We start from the raw sequence: 13,779 nt of genomic DNA, 5'->3' as shown, positions 1-13,779 counted from the left end.
TGCAGCTCTTCACGTGGGAAATGAGTGAACCTGCCTGGGATCTGTGTGCAAGTGTGTATAATTCTTCATCCCTAAAGAAAACCTTTCCAGAGAGGCAGGCAGTGTTTGCTGTCACTGTTAGTAAAAACTAAGACTTGCTCCTTTGCTCCTTTGTCTGCATAAGAACTGCAAGGACTCCAGTCCTTCCTTTCTAGCAATTGCTTTCATGGATCCAGAATTTAGTGGTTTGTTTTATTTAATCAAATGCTTTCTGATGTGAATAATACCAATAAAGTGTTTGCAGCTTGGCCTGGAGGATGGGAAAAAAGCAAGCACCAAAAGCCAAGGCAGTTTCTTAATGTTGATGCTTATTAGGTACTTTTTAACATTAGTGGCTGGTTCTGGAATCTGCCCACGCAGGCTGGAGGCTGAGGAAATATTATTTGAACACATCTGCTCCGAGAGATACTGTCAGACTTTGGGAGCATCTTGTGGTAATTAGGAGAATTCATTCCCTAATTTGGTCCAGCGGAGTTTATTCCTGATTGTTCGATTCTTTTTGTGAGTTCTTTTGAAATTTTACTTTCTGCTTTGTTTTTTTTGGCAGGTGAAACGCTCCCAGGTAATGTTATAACCCTGTGCTCACACAGCACCTTCCTACCTGATGAATTGCAAAACTTGGCAGAGAAGCTCGCAGTCACGAGCTCAAAGTGCAGCTCTGAGCTCCAGTCACTCGGACTTTCCACTTACCTGTCCCTGACACATCTTCTCTCTCCTTCCTCCCCATCTCCCAGTCCACATGTGTGCATCTGCTCTCCAGACATAAACCCCCTGCGAAGCACCAGGGTTAAAGCAGACCTGTTGTACGCCTTTGGCTGGCTGTGCTAAAGGTTGCCCTGAGCTCTCCCCCCAGTTTCCTCGGCTTTGAGTGATGTTCATTTCATGGAGAAAGAAAGAGGTTTGACTGGATCAGCCAGGTGATCTCCCAGGCCAGAAGTGGCCCAGACAGCACCTGATGAAGCGAGACTGACTCACTTGCCACCTTCTTCTGCAACCCCCCCTTGGAAGCCACGTTTCCTCACTTTACTACCATCCTCTTCCTCTCCATTTCTGATGGGCTTCCACAGGCAGGGCGCTACCCATCCTCAAACTCAACCTGTTCTTCAACCCAAGGCTCAATCCTCATTCATCTCCCACGTGAGAAGAGTTCCTTTACGAAATAGTTTAAAGAAGAGGACAGCTTTAAAGCCCTGTGCTTTTTTTTCTGAAAAGGGGCCTTTAATATGGTTTAATTAAAAGGTCGTCCTGCAGAGCTCGTCTGATGTCAGCTTTGAAATTCTGTACATTTTGTTTCCATTCTTATTCTTTTGTATGTTTAAATCTGCACATTTCCAAATAAGGTTTTTGTGTGCTCGCCACAGATCTCTGTATTCACTCCTTGAACCTTAATGCTTTTCGTAGCATTGAACAGTGACAGAGTTATGTTAACCTCCCTGCCTCACCAGGCACATTTGTTCCCTCAAAAATCAACACAGCAGCCATAGGCACTGACATCTGAAACAGTCCTGGTGCTCCTTGTAGCACTGAGTTTCTCTTTAGGCTATGTGGATTGCACATAGGAACCACAGACCAGAAAACCAGATCCTCAAGAAAACTGAACCTCTAACTAGGGAAACATGGGCTCTTGTGTGCTGTTTTGTTTCGGGTTGTTTTGCTGTCCTCTCAGCCAGGCTCGGTTCAGGAGGAGGTAAGTTCTTCCCTAATCAGCCTGATAGGCTGAATGTGGGCACCAGGTGCTGCATAAATACTGCTCATCACTGCAGAGCTGCCTGTGGCTTTTTCACTTGGTGAGTTTCCATTGCTGTTTCTGGGGTACAGGGGGATTTAGGGGAGAAATTAGTAAAAATTCTAAAGCACAGCAGTGAGATTAAACAGGGATGTGTTTTTGTAGGTGGGTGCTGGAGGCTCTAGCTGGAACTTCTCTACGTCAGATCCAGGAGATTGAACTGTTGCTTTCAGGAATCTATGGTTGGAAACGTGCAGGAAAACTACAGTGGGAAGTGAGTAATACAGCATAATGTTGAAGTACAAATGTTATTTGAACTGTGGTGGGGAGGTAGGGCTGTTGTTTTTATTCAGTTGCCCTCTGGAGAGGAGGTGCTTGAGAGTTAAGGAATTAATTCTCTGCTGGGAGACAAGGTAGGGGTGCATGTGTTGCAGGCTTTGAAAATCGCTTTGATAAAGTAAATGTTACATGTGAAAACTCTGAGCTGGAGCAAAGATCCAAGAAAGCTGCAAAGCTAATGTGGGGTTTGTTGCCCCTTCACCCTCAACTGCTTGATTTCCATTTGTAGCTCAACCAGCTGCTAGAGCCCTTTCCTAGGAGACCAAAGATCTAGAAACCCTCTTCTCCAGCCCAAGTGGAAAAAGACCATATCAACAAATAGCTGCCTTGAGGTACCACTGCTTTTATTGGAACATCTCTGTTTTGTAGCTGGGTGGATGTGCTGGGAAAACAACGCAATCAAAAAGTGCTTTAAGTGCTGGGAAGCTTCAGTGGAAGGCAGGAGAAAGAATCTACTTCTGCATGAGCTGCTTAAGATGCCTGGGAGGTGTGTTGGGAGGGTGCTGCCTTGTCCTGTGCCATGTTTGTGTAAGAGCTGGGATCTGAGTAGTTTTAATTTCATTCCTCACCTTATGTGCTGTGCATAGATCATAAAAAAGTCAGTGATGAGGTTGCCCAGTGGAGGTGGAAGCTGCTTACCTGATGTGCACAGTGAATAACAACGAGAATTAAGTGGCGTGTTTCAGAATTGCTTTGGCTGTTCTAGGTGGGTGAAACTGTGCCATGAAATGGTGGATTTATTTAACTTCTGTCTCTTAGCACACGTGTTATTTTTCACATGTCTTTTCTGTTTGTTATCTTCTGCTTTTGGCAGGAAAATGGAAGGCGATGGCTGCTCAGGATCCACTGGTGTTCATTTTGTGGCCTCTGAATGAAGGGGAAGCCTTTCTGAAGCCTGGGGAAGCTGTGTTACGTTGCAGTGTAGCTGTGCTGATGGAGGGCCCTCCTGAGAAAAAGGAAATGAAGACAGTGGCTATAGGGCCTGTGTTGACAGGAGTCATCTCTGTTGTCTGGTACCAAAAAAGGAGAGGTTGTCATGGTTACTGGCCTCCCCTCCTGCCACTTGTCTTCTCTGGAGCCTCAGGCTTGGAGCAGGATTCAGTGTTTCTCTCCAGTTGAGATGTTGCTCTGATCCCTGAATATTAGACATATCTGCTTTGGCATGCTCTTGTGACACTTGTGTGCCTGCACATCTCAAGCATCTTGGGCTATGTTCTTCCTGTTCTTCCTTATGTTCTTACTGTGGGTTTTTCTGCTTGAATCTGACCCCTTTTTTTGTTGTTTTTTTTTCCCTCCCCTTCCTGAATACCACAAGAAGAAGCTTCAGTGTAAGATGAACATGTTCCAAAGGACTTGTGTGAACTGTGTTGGAGCTCCATGCAACAAGGGGATGGCAAGGACAGCAGCAAGCTATGCTGCAGAAATTCTTGGAGTAGGAGGAAGGTGAGGAGTCTCAAAGGAAGCATGAGGTCATTTCCCTTTTAACATAGTACATTGCAGAGATAGTTTAACAATTAATCAATATCTAAATCTGCAGTCCATTATAGGGCTTGGCAGTGTGTTATTTTATGGTCTTACAAATGGAAGCCTGCCTGTGCTAGTAACTTGAATCCGTGAGCTACAAGAAAGGTTACTATCACATGGCAAGTGGTAACTTGCTCCTCTCTGCTTTTTTTTTATGAGGTCAGCTACATTTACCATTTATGGAAGATATTCGTCCAATTAAAATGATGAAGACCCAAGGAATCCTCTTTCCCCTTCTTTATTTTAAACTTTTAAAGTAATAATCATTCCTAAAATCTGGGAACGAGGGGTAGGGAATCTCTCTGCATAGGCTGCCAAGTGTTACAACATTGCCTTGGCTGCAGGCTCCATGGCTGCTGCTGAGCCCTGCTGTAGCCCATTGCTGGAACATCTGGTCCATCTCATGATGGATGGTCAGGCTGAACCACTGGGCAGTGGAGTCTGGTCTCGACTCCTGCACGAGCTTCTAGGCTGTGGGGGCTGAACAGCTGTGTCCAATGTACTGAGCACAGAGCTGGGTGTCTGCATAGCTTGAGACAGTCCTGGGGAAGGAGCTGGGGTTGCAGTGTTGTGCTGGGAGGTACAGGCTGTGAATTGGCATCCTCTGAGCATCTGAGCATGGTCTTGGACCAGCAGGTTGTCTGGGCTTCCCCAGCTCTGTGAGTAAGGTCCCAATGAGGTGTTCTTGGCAGGACACAGGTATGTATGTGGGCCTCGTGGTTAGGGCAGTGATCCCTTTCTACCTTACTGGCACTATAGCCGATGATTTTGGCTGGTATTTATTCCTCTACTCTGCTTACCTGGTTAAAAACAAGCCATTTGGCTTGACTGACTTGCCATCTCCTCTCAGGAAGAGAGAGGAACAAAACCCAAATGTTTGGTGGTTTTTGTTTGTTTGGTTTTTATGCCTTCCTCCTTCTCCAGGGAAACAGATCACAGCTCTGACTTTTCTCTGGAAGTTTATTTGGAGTAGCAGGCAGTGAACAGGAGAGTCCAGAGTTGCTAATTAACCTGAGCTGTCTCGAAGATGGGGAGGGAGTAGGCTGCTGCATCTATTTCAGGGGTTATCAGTGAACAGCATCACAGGACTGTGAGGGCATTAGTCATTTAATTAGCATTAACAGGGCAATTATTATCTTAATAAAATGACTGATTATGACATTGAAGTTGTATTTGAGGTTTAACAGCTGCAGCAGCCTGACTGAATTGTATGTTTGTTAATCCCTCAATGAGGGTGTTCTATTTCACTGAGTGATGTTTATTTAACGTGCAATAAGTGTCTTAGTGAATCTCTATTAAAGGCACATGTGGAAACCTTAATTTGAAGCATTACAGAAGAGAGCAAGACTGTTCAATTCATAAAATCCTATTTAAACATTGTGAGCTCCAAACCCATCCAGTGCCAAAGCAAACTGTATCCTGTAAGTCCTTTGCCAGATGTCTCATGTGGGGTATGCTCGAGGTCCAAAGAAAATAAGGTCTGAAGGGAACAGTTTGGCCATTGAATCTCCAATCCAGCCTATATAAAGGGGTTTCGTTTCCATTCAGGAAATACAAACCTCTTCTGTATGGATCCTGTTCAAAGTGTGTTTGCTGAACAATTCTTCCCAGCAGCAGTGATTCTCAGTAACACCCACGCCTGTGAGCAAAACTAGATCTGGTGGAAAGATTTTGGAAGTATGCTAAGCCTCTCTGTAAATATCTGACAGGGGTCTCTAGGTGCTCTGTGTGCCACCTACTACTGTCTAACCAACTGGTAGCTGTTCTGACAATGTTCTGGGTCAGACCTACAACTTAACAAACAAACAACCCTCAACTTTGCTGTGTTTTCATCTCCTGTGTTCTGTGACTGTGGGTAACTTGCTGCTGCTTGATGCCGTGGTTCCTAGCACTCTAAGCAAAGTGCTCCAGGGTAGTGTGGAATTAACATCTGAGAGACTGAGATGGTATCCCTGTAGATCCTGACTTCACTCAGAACCTGACCTGCTTCAGTCTGAATGTCTCTGGTATTCTGCAGGTAGGTGCATGTTCATTTTGCCTGTGTTCAGAGACTTCTGGACACAAACCAGTTATGAACTGGCACCCTGTAGTAACAGTGAACTCAGCTAAGAGGCAAGATCCTCCAGTGCTAAGTTGGTACCAAGTTAGTGCAGGCACAAGACTTGCAGTTGGCTCGGATGTAGGTGCACATGTACAGGCATGGCAAAGGCTGCGTCTTGAGCTCTTCTGAGTTCTTTAGAAAATCAACTTCACATCCAAGCTTTTGGACTCTGATGCCAACTTTCTAGGTCAAGACATCACTTAGCCATTGAATCAGGCCTCTGCTTTCCTTCCATCTATGTGTGAACTCTTCCTGCAGGGTGAAGAGAGGCATGAGTGTTCCTGGCAGTCTTTACAGCATGAGCTGTGTTGTTTTGAGTGAGACGTGGTAATTACAGAGGGAACGAGGCTGGGAGCTGCCCCAGCTCTGCACTGGTTCCTCAGGTAAGTGCTGGCAAGCTGTGCTATCTGTGAAATATGTTTGCTGGTGTGAAGCCTTCATGTCTGTATGAGATCATCTGCAGCAGTAATGTCCTGTGTGTTTTGTCATTACAGAGGCAGTTCTGAACTATTGTCCTGTCTTTAGAGGAAAATGGAGGCCTGAGAGGATTGCCTGAGGCTCCAATAAGGCAGTGGCAGGTGGCTTTGTAAGCTGTCTTTCATCCAAGAGACTCAGCTACCCTTATGTCAGAGGCTATTCACATCCTGTATGGGCAGGACTGTCTTCTTGCTCATCCCTGGCTCTGGTGGTTCCTGTTGCCTCTCCCTCATGCTGTGCTTCAGCCATGGTGTAATGTATGGCTGAAACCCCCTTCTAGCTTCCTTCTGCTGAGCTCTCTTTGCCTTGCTGACCCTGTACTTGGCCTAGGTGCCAGCAAGCCCACCAGTAAATTCTATGGCTCCCTGCTCTGACCTTGTAACATCACTGCTTGGAGTGGGAATTTGCTGTCCAAGAGTGGCAAGGTTTCTGGCCCCGTACAACGGCTTGGCTGTGTTCAGCAATTTCCCTTTCCTTGCTCTTAATTTATTCAGAGCAGCAAGCCAAGTAGACCCATAGGCACAATCGAAACATGGGATAAATATTCTGAGTGGCTTGATCTATAGGAACAAGAGCACGGGGGAGGGAATGAGTTCATCTCCTCTGTGCTCCTGGCAGGGCTGTTCCTACATCTCCTGTGTGCTGCGGTGGGGTGATAAGCTGGTTGCAGGGAGGACGTACTGTCCCTTCCCTGGAAGAAGAGACTCATCTGAGCCTTCCTCTTGGGAGCAACCCTTGGTAGGCAGCTAAAATTTTCCTTTTCCTCTCATCCCATGACTCTTAGGGAATATCCAGCCCCTTGCATTGTCCAGAATAATTCCACTGTCCAGAGGGTTGGTGTGTTTCAGCATCTGTAGGGTGGCTCTTCCCTGTAATTTCCCTTTTGGCTTCTTTTTCCCAGGTTGGTGCTTCCAGCCCCTAATGATTTCTTTTGTTCTTGGAGCTGCAGGTTCATGCAACTTCCCTGCAAGCATGTTTGTGTATTAAACGGGGATAGGGAAGGAGCAGAAATGTCTCTCAGTCCAAAACATCCCAGGTAACAGAGCAAATAGTAGATCCCTACGACCCTGGTTTCAAAGGTGTCTTAACTTGCTTTCTGAATCTATCTCCAGACTTTCCAGGTCTGTCAGTTCTACTTTAGAAAACCCAAAAGATGTCACTGCAATCTCTACTGTGTCCCAAACAGACGAGCAAAACTGGTGTGAGCTGAGGCACAGCGTTTGGGATCAGCCAGTGCAAAAGGCACCCCGTGAAAGGTGACAGGACAACATAGCCTTCTACAAAAGGTTTTGATCTTCTGGCACAGACATGAGGAGAAAGGTGAGCAAGAACTGCGTTCAGAGGTTGTTTTGGTTTTGAGAGAGGAAACGGCTCATTTCTGATGGGAAGTATTTTGGATTTCACTTGCTTTCTGCTGCTGTCTGTTTCCCAGCTCAGACAACTGTTCTGTTCTTCAGTGTGCTTGCCCAGAGCTGTTGTATACGACTGTTAAACAGTGTTTAAACAGCCATAAGCCTGTTTATTTACTGAGGCTATAAATTATCTTGAAATCAGAATTCATCATACTGCAAATACCACGTTTCAACAAGCAAGCTGGCGCTCTGCTAGAATTGCAATCTAATAGCCCTCCTCACTGCTCTGCCAAGTTGCTGTCAAGGGCAAGTGTCCTTGCACGGGTAATTGCTGCCTTACAGAGATCCTGGTAGACTCAGAGTTGATGCCTTGGAGTTTATCTGCTGGTGTATTGTGGTCAGTCAGCGCAGGTCTCTAATGGCTGGACCATGTGTCAGAGTTAACTCGTGCTTGTCAGGGTTTGCCATTAAATGACTGGGCTGCCCAGGCAGTATCTTCCAGGCATCGACACCAGTCCTTTCCAAGGTGTGTGAAAGGCTGATGATGATCAAGGAATGAACTTTTCCCAGTGGGGTTTTCTTCCTCTCTCCAGCTGGTAATAGGTAGCTGTTCCTGGAGCAGGTGGCTCTTAAACAGCAAAGCCAGTAGTATCCTGTACAGTGTTGCTGGGTGTCTTTCTTTGACTATTAGCTCTCCTGAAGCCATTGGCATTGTGAGTAACTAAAAGGATCTGTCTGAAAGCACTTGAACTTGACGCTTGCACTATATGAAGTGTGAGTTTATTGTCAGATAATATTGGTCTGAAGTGTTTCATCTTGGAGGTTCAACCAGTCAATATAATATTAACACCCATCAAAAGCAGCTGCTGTGCCTGACTGTTGCATAGAGTGTAGGTTTTCCTGTAGATGCTGTAGATCTGCATCCTGTAGATGTGACACTTCTACTCCTGTTAGCAGCTGCTCCTCACCTCAAGCTCAGTGTGGTCCAGGTCCTGACTGCTGTTGCATGAGTTGTGTTGATTGGGTTGGCTCATCCTGTGGCAGGTTGATAGCAACAACCAGTCGTCGACTTACCTGGGTGAACTACTGCTTTCACGCTCTTGGAACCATACAAACTGGAGATGGGAAAGATCTGAGGTCATCCAACTTCTCCATTTTCCCCACAATAGGGAAGGCTTGTTCCCTTCCACTAACTTTTCCTGTACTTGGTCCAGTTTTAAGTGACTCAAGCATCAGAGCTTTTTTTTGCTTCCCTTGGGAGGCCTGGTGGATTTCTCACTATGAGAAATGTTTTCCTAATTTTCCACCTGATCTGTTCCTCTCCCAGATTCCACAGTGGAAGAGAGCACAAAGCTACAAGTGGGTTAACGCTCATCGTGTTCTTGGAGAACTGGTTAACTCTTTTGGTGTCACTTTGATGTTTGTCCTGAAACAAAAAGGCTTTGGATAGGGGAACTTCATGACGTAGAAACATGTGTCTCAAAGACTGGCAATCGTTGATAGTTGGTAGTTTGAGCACCAAGACCCATTGGTTTGTGCAAAGACCTTCTGTAGCGTGTAAGCATATCTCCAAATGGTGAAAATGGGAAAGATTACCCTTGGAATGTTGAACTAAATGGCAAACTGAACATATGGCAATAGCTGTTCTTTACTTTTGGCTTTGCTTGTGCCTAGCGCTTAGTCAAGAAGCTTGCTTTTTCTTAACAAGCTGAGGATTTTCCCATGGTTTGCTTTCTTTGCTTATCCTCCCGTGCTGCCAATGCTGTGTAACCAGTAGCTCAGCTAATGCTGAAGTAGTTCTTAAAATATCATCTGCTAAATAGATGAGTTATGATGGGGTAAAGCTATCTTCCATGAAGGATGAGTGGGACCGGGCCTTGGAGGCACTGTCAAATTGGAGCCAGTATGAGAAGGGGCAAGTAAATATTTAACGTGTAGTTGTGCAAGGGACAAGACTAGAATAAAATGTAATAAAGGCAGAAATGTTAAGGGTGGGGGGGACGCTTGGGAGTGGTTGGGAGGCCTGTGGTAGTGTAATACATTGTGGGATGGGGAGCTTTGCTTTCTGTCAGGAGTCACCTGGGCAGCTGCTTTGTGCTTTACCCAAACTGAGCAGAAGGCTCTTCGACACGTTCCCTGCTGTGGTTTGACCAGAGGTAGGGATGATCTTGTGCTGCATCTCTTGTGGTGAAACGGAGGGCAGCTGGTGGGTCTGTGGTCCCCTGCAGCCCAGTGCTGCATGCCAGCCCTGCTGCTTTTTGTGGCCTTGGAGAGAAAGGCTGCTCTGCTCTGAGAACCGCAGCCGTGCCACTTGCAGTGGTGGCAAAGCCCAAGAACGTGACTAATTGGTAACATAAAGAGCCACCTTCCGTGCAGCCTGATTCACCCGATCCTTACACAGACTCACTCTTTCCATCAAGGAATATTTGATAATGCGGCACACACTGCTGAGATCACCCTTCTGGCAAATGCCTGCTGTGGTATGAGACCCAGTCATCTGGCAGCACATTGCTTACTGCAGTCTCCACGGCAACCCTCCATGCTGTTCTTCTTTGGAAGCTCTGTGCATTCGTAAAGAAGCTGTCATCCCTCTTACTGTAAGTGCAGCAGATGTGAAAGATTTTACCTGTGCCAATGAACCCCAGGATGCTGTTGCTTGGAGGGGCAGTGCTGCATTAGGTATAATGCTTCTCTCCGAAAGGCGCTGTCTGTCCACTCGTGGCTTTACAAAATGTCTCCTGCTTTGTGCTCTGAGCCTTTTCATGTGTCTGTAGCCAACAGTGTTTGCACAAAGAGACCGGGCTGCCATGAGGATTACAGAAGACCTCTTCTGAGGCACAGCCTTGCAGTGCTGACATCTGCCACACAAAGAATTCATTTTGGAAGGCTGGTCCCAAGGTGGGTTTAATGGTCCTGCACTAAAATGTGAATGCTTTTGGTATGGAAACAACTGAACTGCAGTGTGGACCCTCGTTTTTCGTAGAGGCTTCTCTGTTTCTCCTGAGCTGCCAGTTGTATTGATAAGGAGGAGCAGCCATCTTCCGTGTTGTGGATGCTGAACCTGGCAGTTCAGATGGGGCCTGCCTCCACTGTCCCATCAGAAGCCCTCTGGGGTGAGGCTGTAAGTCAAATAGGGTGGATGTCTTCTCTTCTGCGGTAGCTAGGCCTGGTACATGCTCAGTGCTAGTAGATAGAAATCAACTTCATCAGTGTTATGCAGGCCAATGCTAGAACTCAGTCTGGAACTGTAAGGCTTCAGGTTTATGTTTTCTCTTCTCACATTTGTTTTTCTGATTGATCTAATGCTCATGCAGAATTGAAGGACTGGTGCTTTCTTCTTGCTAAGGGTATTGCAATTCTTTGGGGGTGAGCAAAGTAGGAGGGAAGAACTCCGTGCTCTTAGCATGGAAAGGACCACACTTCCTTGCCTCCCTTGGTAGATGTGTAGACCTGGACCAGAAGAATTGTCCAGCTTCAAAATGGGCATCTGACTCTACTCCTGGTTGATGTGGTGGTGGTGTTTTTGTTTGTTTGCTTTTTAGGGTCATCAACATACAGCAAGTGACCCCTCTTTTAGGAGAAAGCCCAAGCCGCCATCTCAGAAGAGTGACTGACTGAAGTGAAAACAAGGTGACTGCAAGACCTGCCTCTGCCAAAGCATCTCGTGTTCCCCGTGGGTGACAGCGAGCTCTTTTATTTATAAAACTGCTGTCATTTTTATTTCCCACTGTGAGCTCTGAGAGGGGTAGCGTTAGATTAGGTGTGAGCTCTGGTTTGCTGTGCAGGAGGTTTGCTGTCTGCTCTGTGTTGAGCGGCAGCTGCTGGAAAGCCCTCCCACAGAGCGTTCAGCTCTTGCCTTTCTGTCAGTCTGCTTCTAAATCTGGGCAGCTCACCTCTGTCCCTGGTTTGCTGTCTCAGCCCTGGGATGAGATGATCCATCTCCTGAGATGGCCGCCAACTGTGCCAGGCAGCTGGGATGCGCGTGTTCCATCAGGCGCTTCCCGTGAACTCTGTAGCTTCTGCCACGTCTGTCAGCGGTGTCACTTGACATTCCCCAAAGGCTGGAGGGAATGAAAGGTATCTTCCTCTTGCTCTCACACTTGTGATACAGGAGGTGAGACCTATTCTGCCCAGTGCACCTGTGATCTGAGGAGCCCCAGTCCAGGAGCATCAGCTGGGTTGGAGCTGCTGATCACAGAAACTGAGGAGGACCGAGGTATTTGTGAAGTGCAGTGAAGCTACAGCCATCCACAGGTGAGTAACTGTATAGCAGAAATTCTGCTGAGTGGGTTGAGGTTATTCATCTTAAAGGATGGCCTTCTCGCTGTGTGTGCCTGTGGAGCAGCCAGGCTGTGTGAATAGGTTTTACAAGAAGTTGTGTGGGGTGTTTTCCTTTGGTTCAGAGCAGGGCTCACGTACCTTCTAGCTTGTGTTAGATGATGCATGTTGTGTCAGATCTGCTGTTGGGCTGCGGTAGGTTTAAGTGCTGTGCCATGCAGAGGATGACAGTGTGAGCCCATTCTTCCTTCCAAATAGTACCTAAATCCCACTGCATCAGATGCACCCTGCATTGAAATGAAGCACCTTTTGGGTTCTGTCAGCTTGTTTCTATTAACGTGGAGCAGCAGGAGGGCTGTTTCCTCTGACACATTGCCACTTGGAGGCAATCATTTGAACAACAGCCCAGGGGAAATGGTTTGGAGCTGCCTGGTGAGCTGGGAAAAACATCAAGTGAGCTGCTGGAGGAAACTCCTTGAGCTGCCCAACCCAAGCACAGGGACTCTATGGGTCACTTTTCCCCCCCACAGTACCTCGTTTTAGCACCTTGCAGGCAAAGCCAGCTGCTATGGACTGCTTAGCTCTCTTCTCCATCTGGTGCTGCCTACTCTTGTATCCCTTCCCTGCCTGCTCCTTCCTTTCCTCTGCACTTGTTCCCCTTGGCTCCCTCCCCTTTGGCCTTTGGATTTCTCTCGTCCTCCTCCTGGTGACGATCCAGGAGCATTTGTGCCTTGGCTGAGAGGGACATCTAGTGGGGTCTGAGCTCCAGGGCACAGCTTGGTTTAATCGTGCTTTTTTTAATTCATTTATTCTTTTCTTCATGAAGAAATGGCTTCTGTAGGAGCAGGAGCTGAGCTCTGAGTAGTCCTGTATTGTTTGCCTTAGGGCACAGAGGGCATCTGGTAGGCCAGCTCATTGTGTGACTTTATTTTCATGTTGTTCTGATGCCATGGGAGTCTTGACTGGGATTTCCTTGGTTTCTCTGACAGCTTTTAGTACTGCATAGGACCTGCTTGTTCTGGGTGCATCCAGGCCTCTGGTAGCCCCTCCACCCCCCATTGCATGCCTCACAGTTTCCCCAGGGCTGATCTCTTACTGCAGGCTTTGTCTCTTGCTGAAATCCTGCTCTTGGCACTCCTCCTTGGCTTGCTTTAATGGGCTGCAAGAAGCCAGCAATAGCAGCAGGGAAGAAAGCACGTGAGGGGAAAGATTGCTGTGCTCTCGTGTGAGGCTGTAGGGAATGGAGGGGGGAGGAGGGGGGGTATTTAGGGAATTAATTGTCTGTCTCATCACTGGAGTCCCAAGCCTGTAGGTCTCCAGTCCTGATAGAGGCTTCTAAGCTTGATGTAGCTTAGGGAGTTGCAGCCCAGTGTTGGCACTCACCAGGCTGCAGGAGGTGTGAGCACAGAAGCTGGGCAAGGAGGGAAGCAAAGCAGTAATCATGCAGCTCCAAAGCAGCAAGTGCTTGCAAAGCTTTGGGGTAGGGCAGTTCTATGCTGCTTCCTTCCTTTTGTCTGCACAATACTCTGACCCGGGTTATTGAACCCTGGAGGCAGGCTTAAGGGTGCTGGCCTTTCTCTGCCAAGATGAAGGTGATGCTGGAGCCATAGCTCAGCCACCCATTAATGTTTGCAGCTCTTGTCCCAACCACTCCAAGCTCTGCGTTGCCAAACCCTCAAGACTGCAGTGCAAACACAACTCATCTCGAGTTGTAGGCACAGTAAATGCACATTCAAAGCAAGGATCAGTGTGGTATGTTTTTCCCCTGCTCGCCTCCTTTGTGCATCAGACAATGTTATCCAGGGTTTTCAATCACCCCTTCTGGTGTGGGTGGCACTGGGAGCTCACAATGGTGGGAGAAAGGAGCTTTCCATTAGAGGCAGGCTCTGTGAATGCAGCCCTTTGCTGGCAGTTAGTTTCTGGTTACATGTATGTTTGGGGCA

The 13,779-nt window shown here is 47.2% G+C and overlaps 1 long non-coding RNA gene across 1 annotated transcript; it reads left to right on the top strand.

Annotated features, from left to right (window-relative positions):
- The first annotated feature begins 262 nt into the window (after positions 1 to 262).
- Positions 263 to 6,598, top strand: LOC122186113. Its single transcript, XR_006181057.1, has 6 exons — positions 263 to 2,039; positions 2,334 to 2,436; positions 2,692 to 2,810; positions 2,919 to 3,547; positions 5,988 to 6,112; positions 6,224 to 6,598. It is a non-coding gene; the product is annotated as an uncharacterized LOC122186113 (long non-coding RNA).
- Positions 6,599 to 13,779: the final 7,181 nt, after the last annotated feature.

Source organism: Lagopus leucura, unplaced genomic scaffold (genome assembly GCF_019238085.1).
Source record: "Lagopus leucura isolate 7727_CA_CO unplaced genomic scaffold, USGS_WTPT01 Super-Scaffold_100034, whole genome shotgun sequence".
In the NCBI taxonomy this organism is placed as follows: domain Eukaryota; kingdom Metazoa; phylum Chordata; class Aves; order Galliformes; family Phasianidae; genus Lagopus; species Lagopus leucura.
The sequence above is the reverse complement of the archived record's forward strand: the minus strand, read 5'-3'. Positions and strand labels throughout refer to the sequence as shown.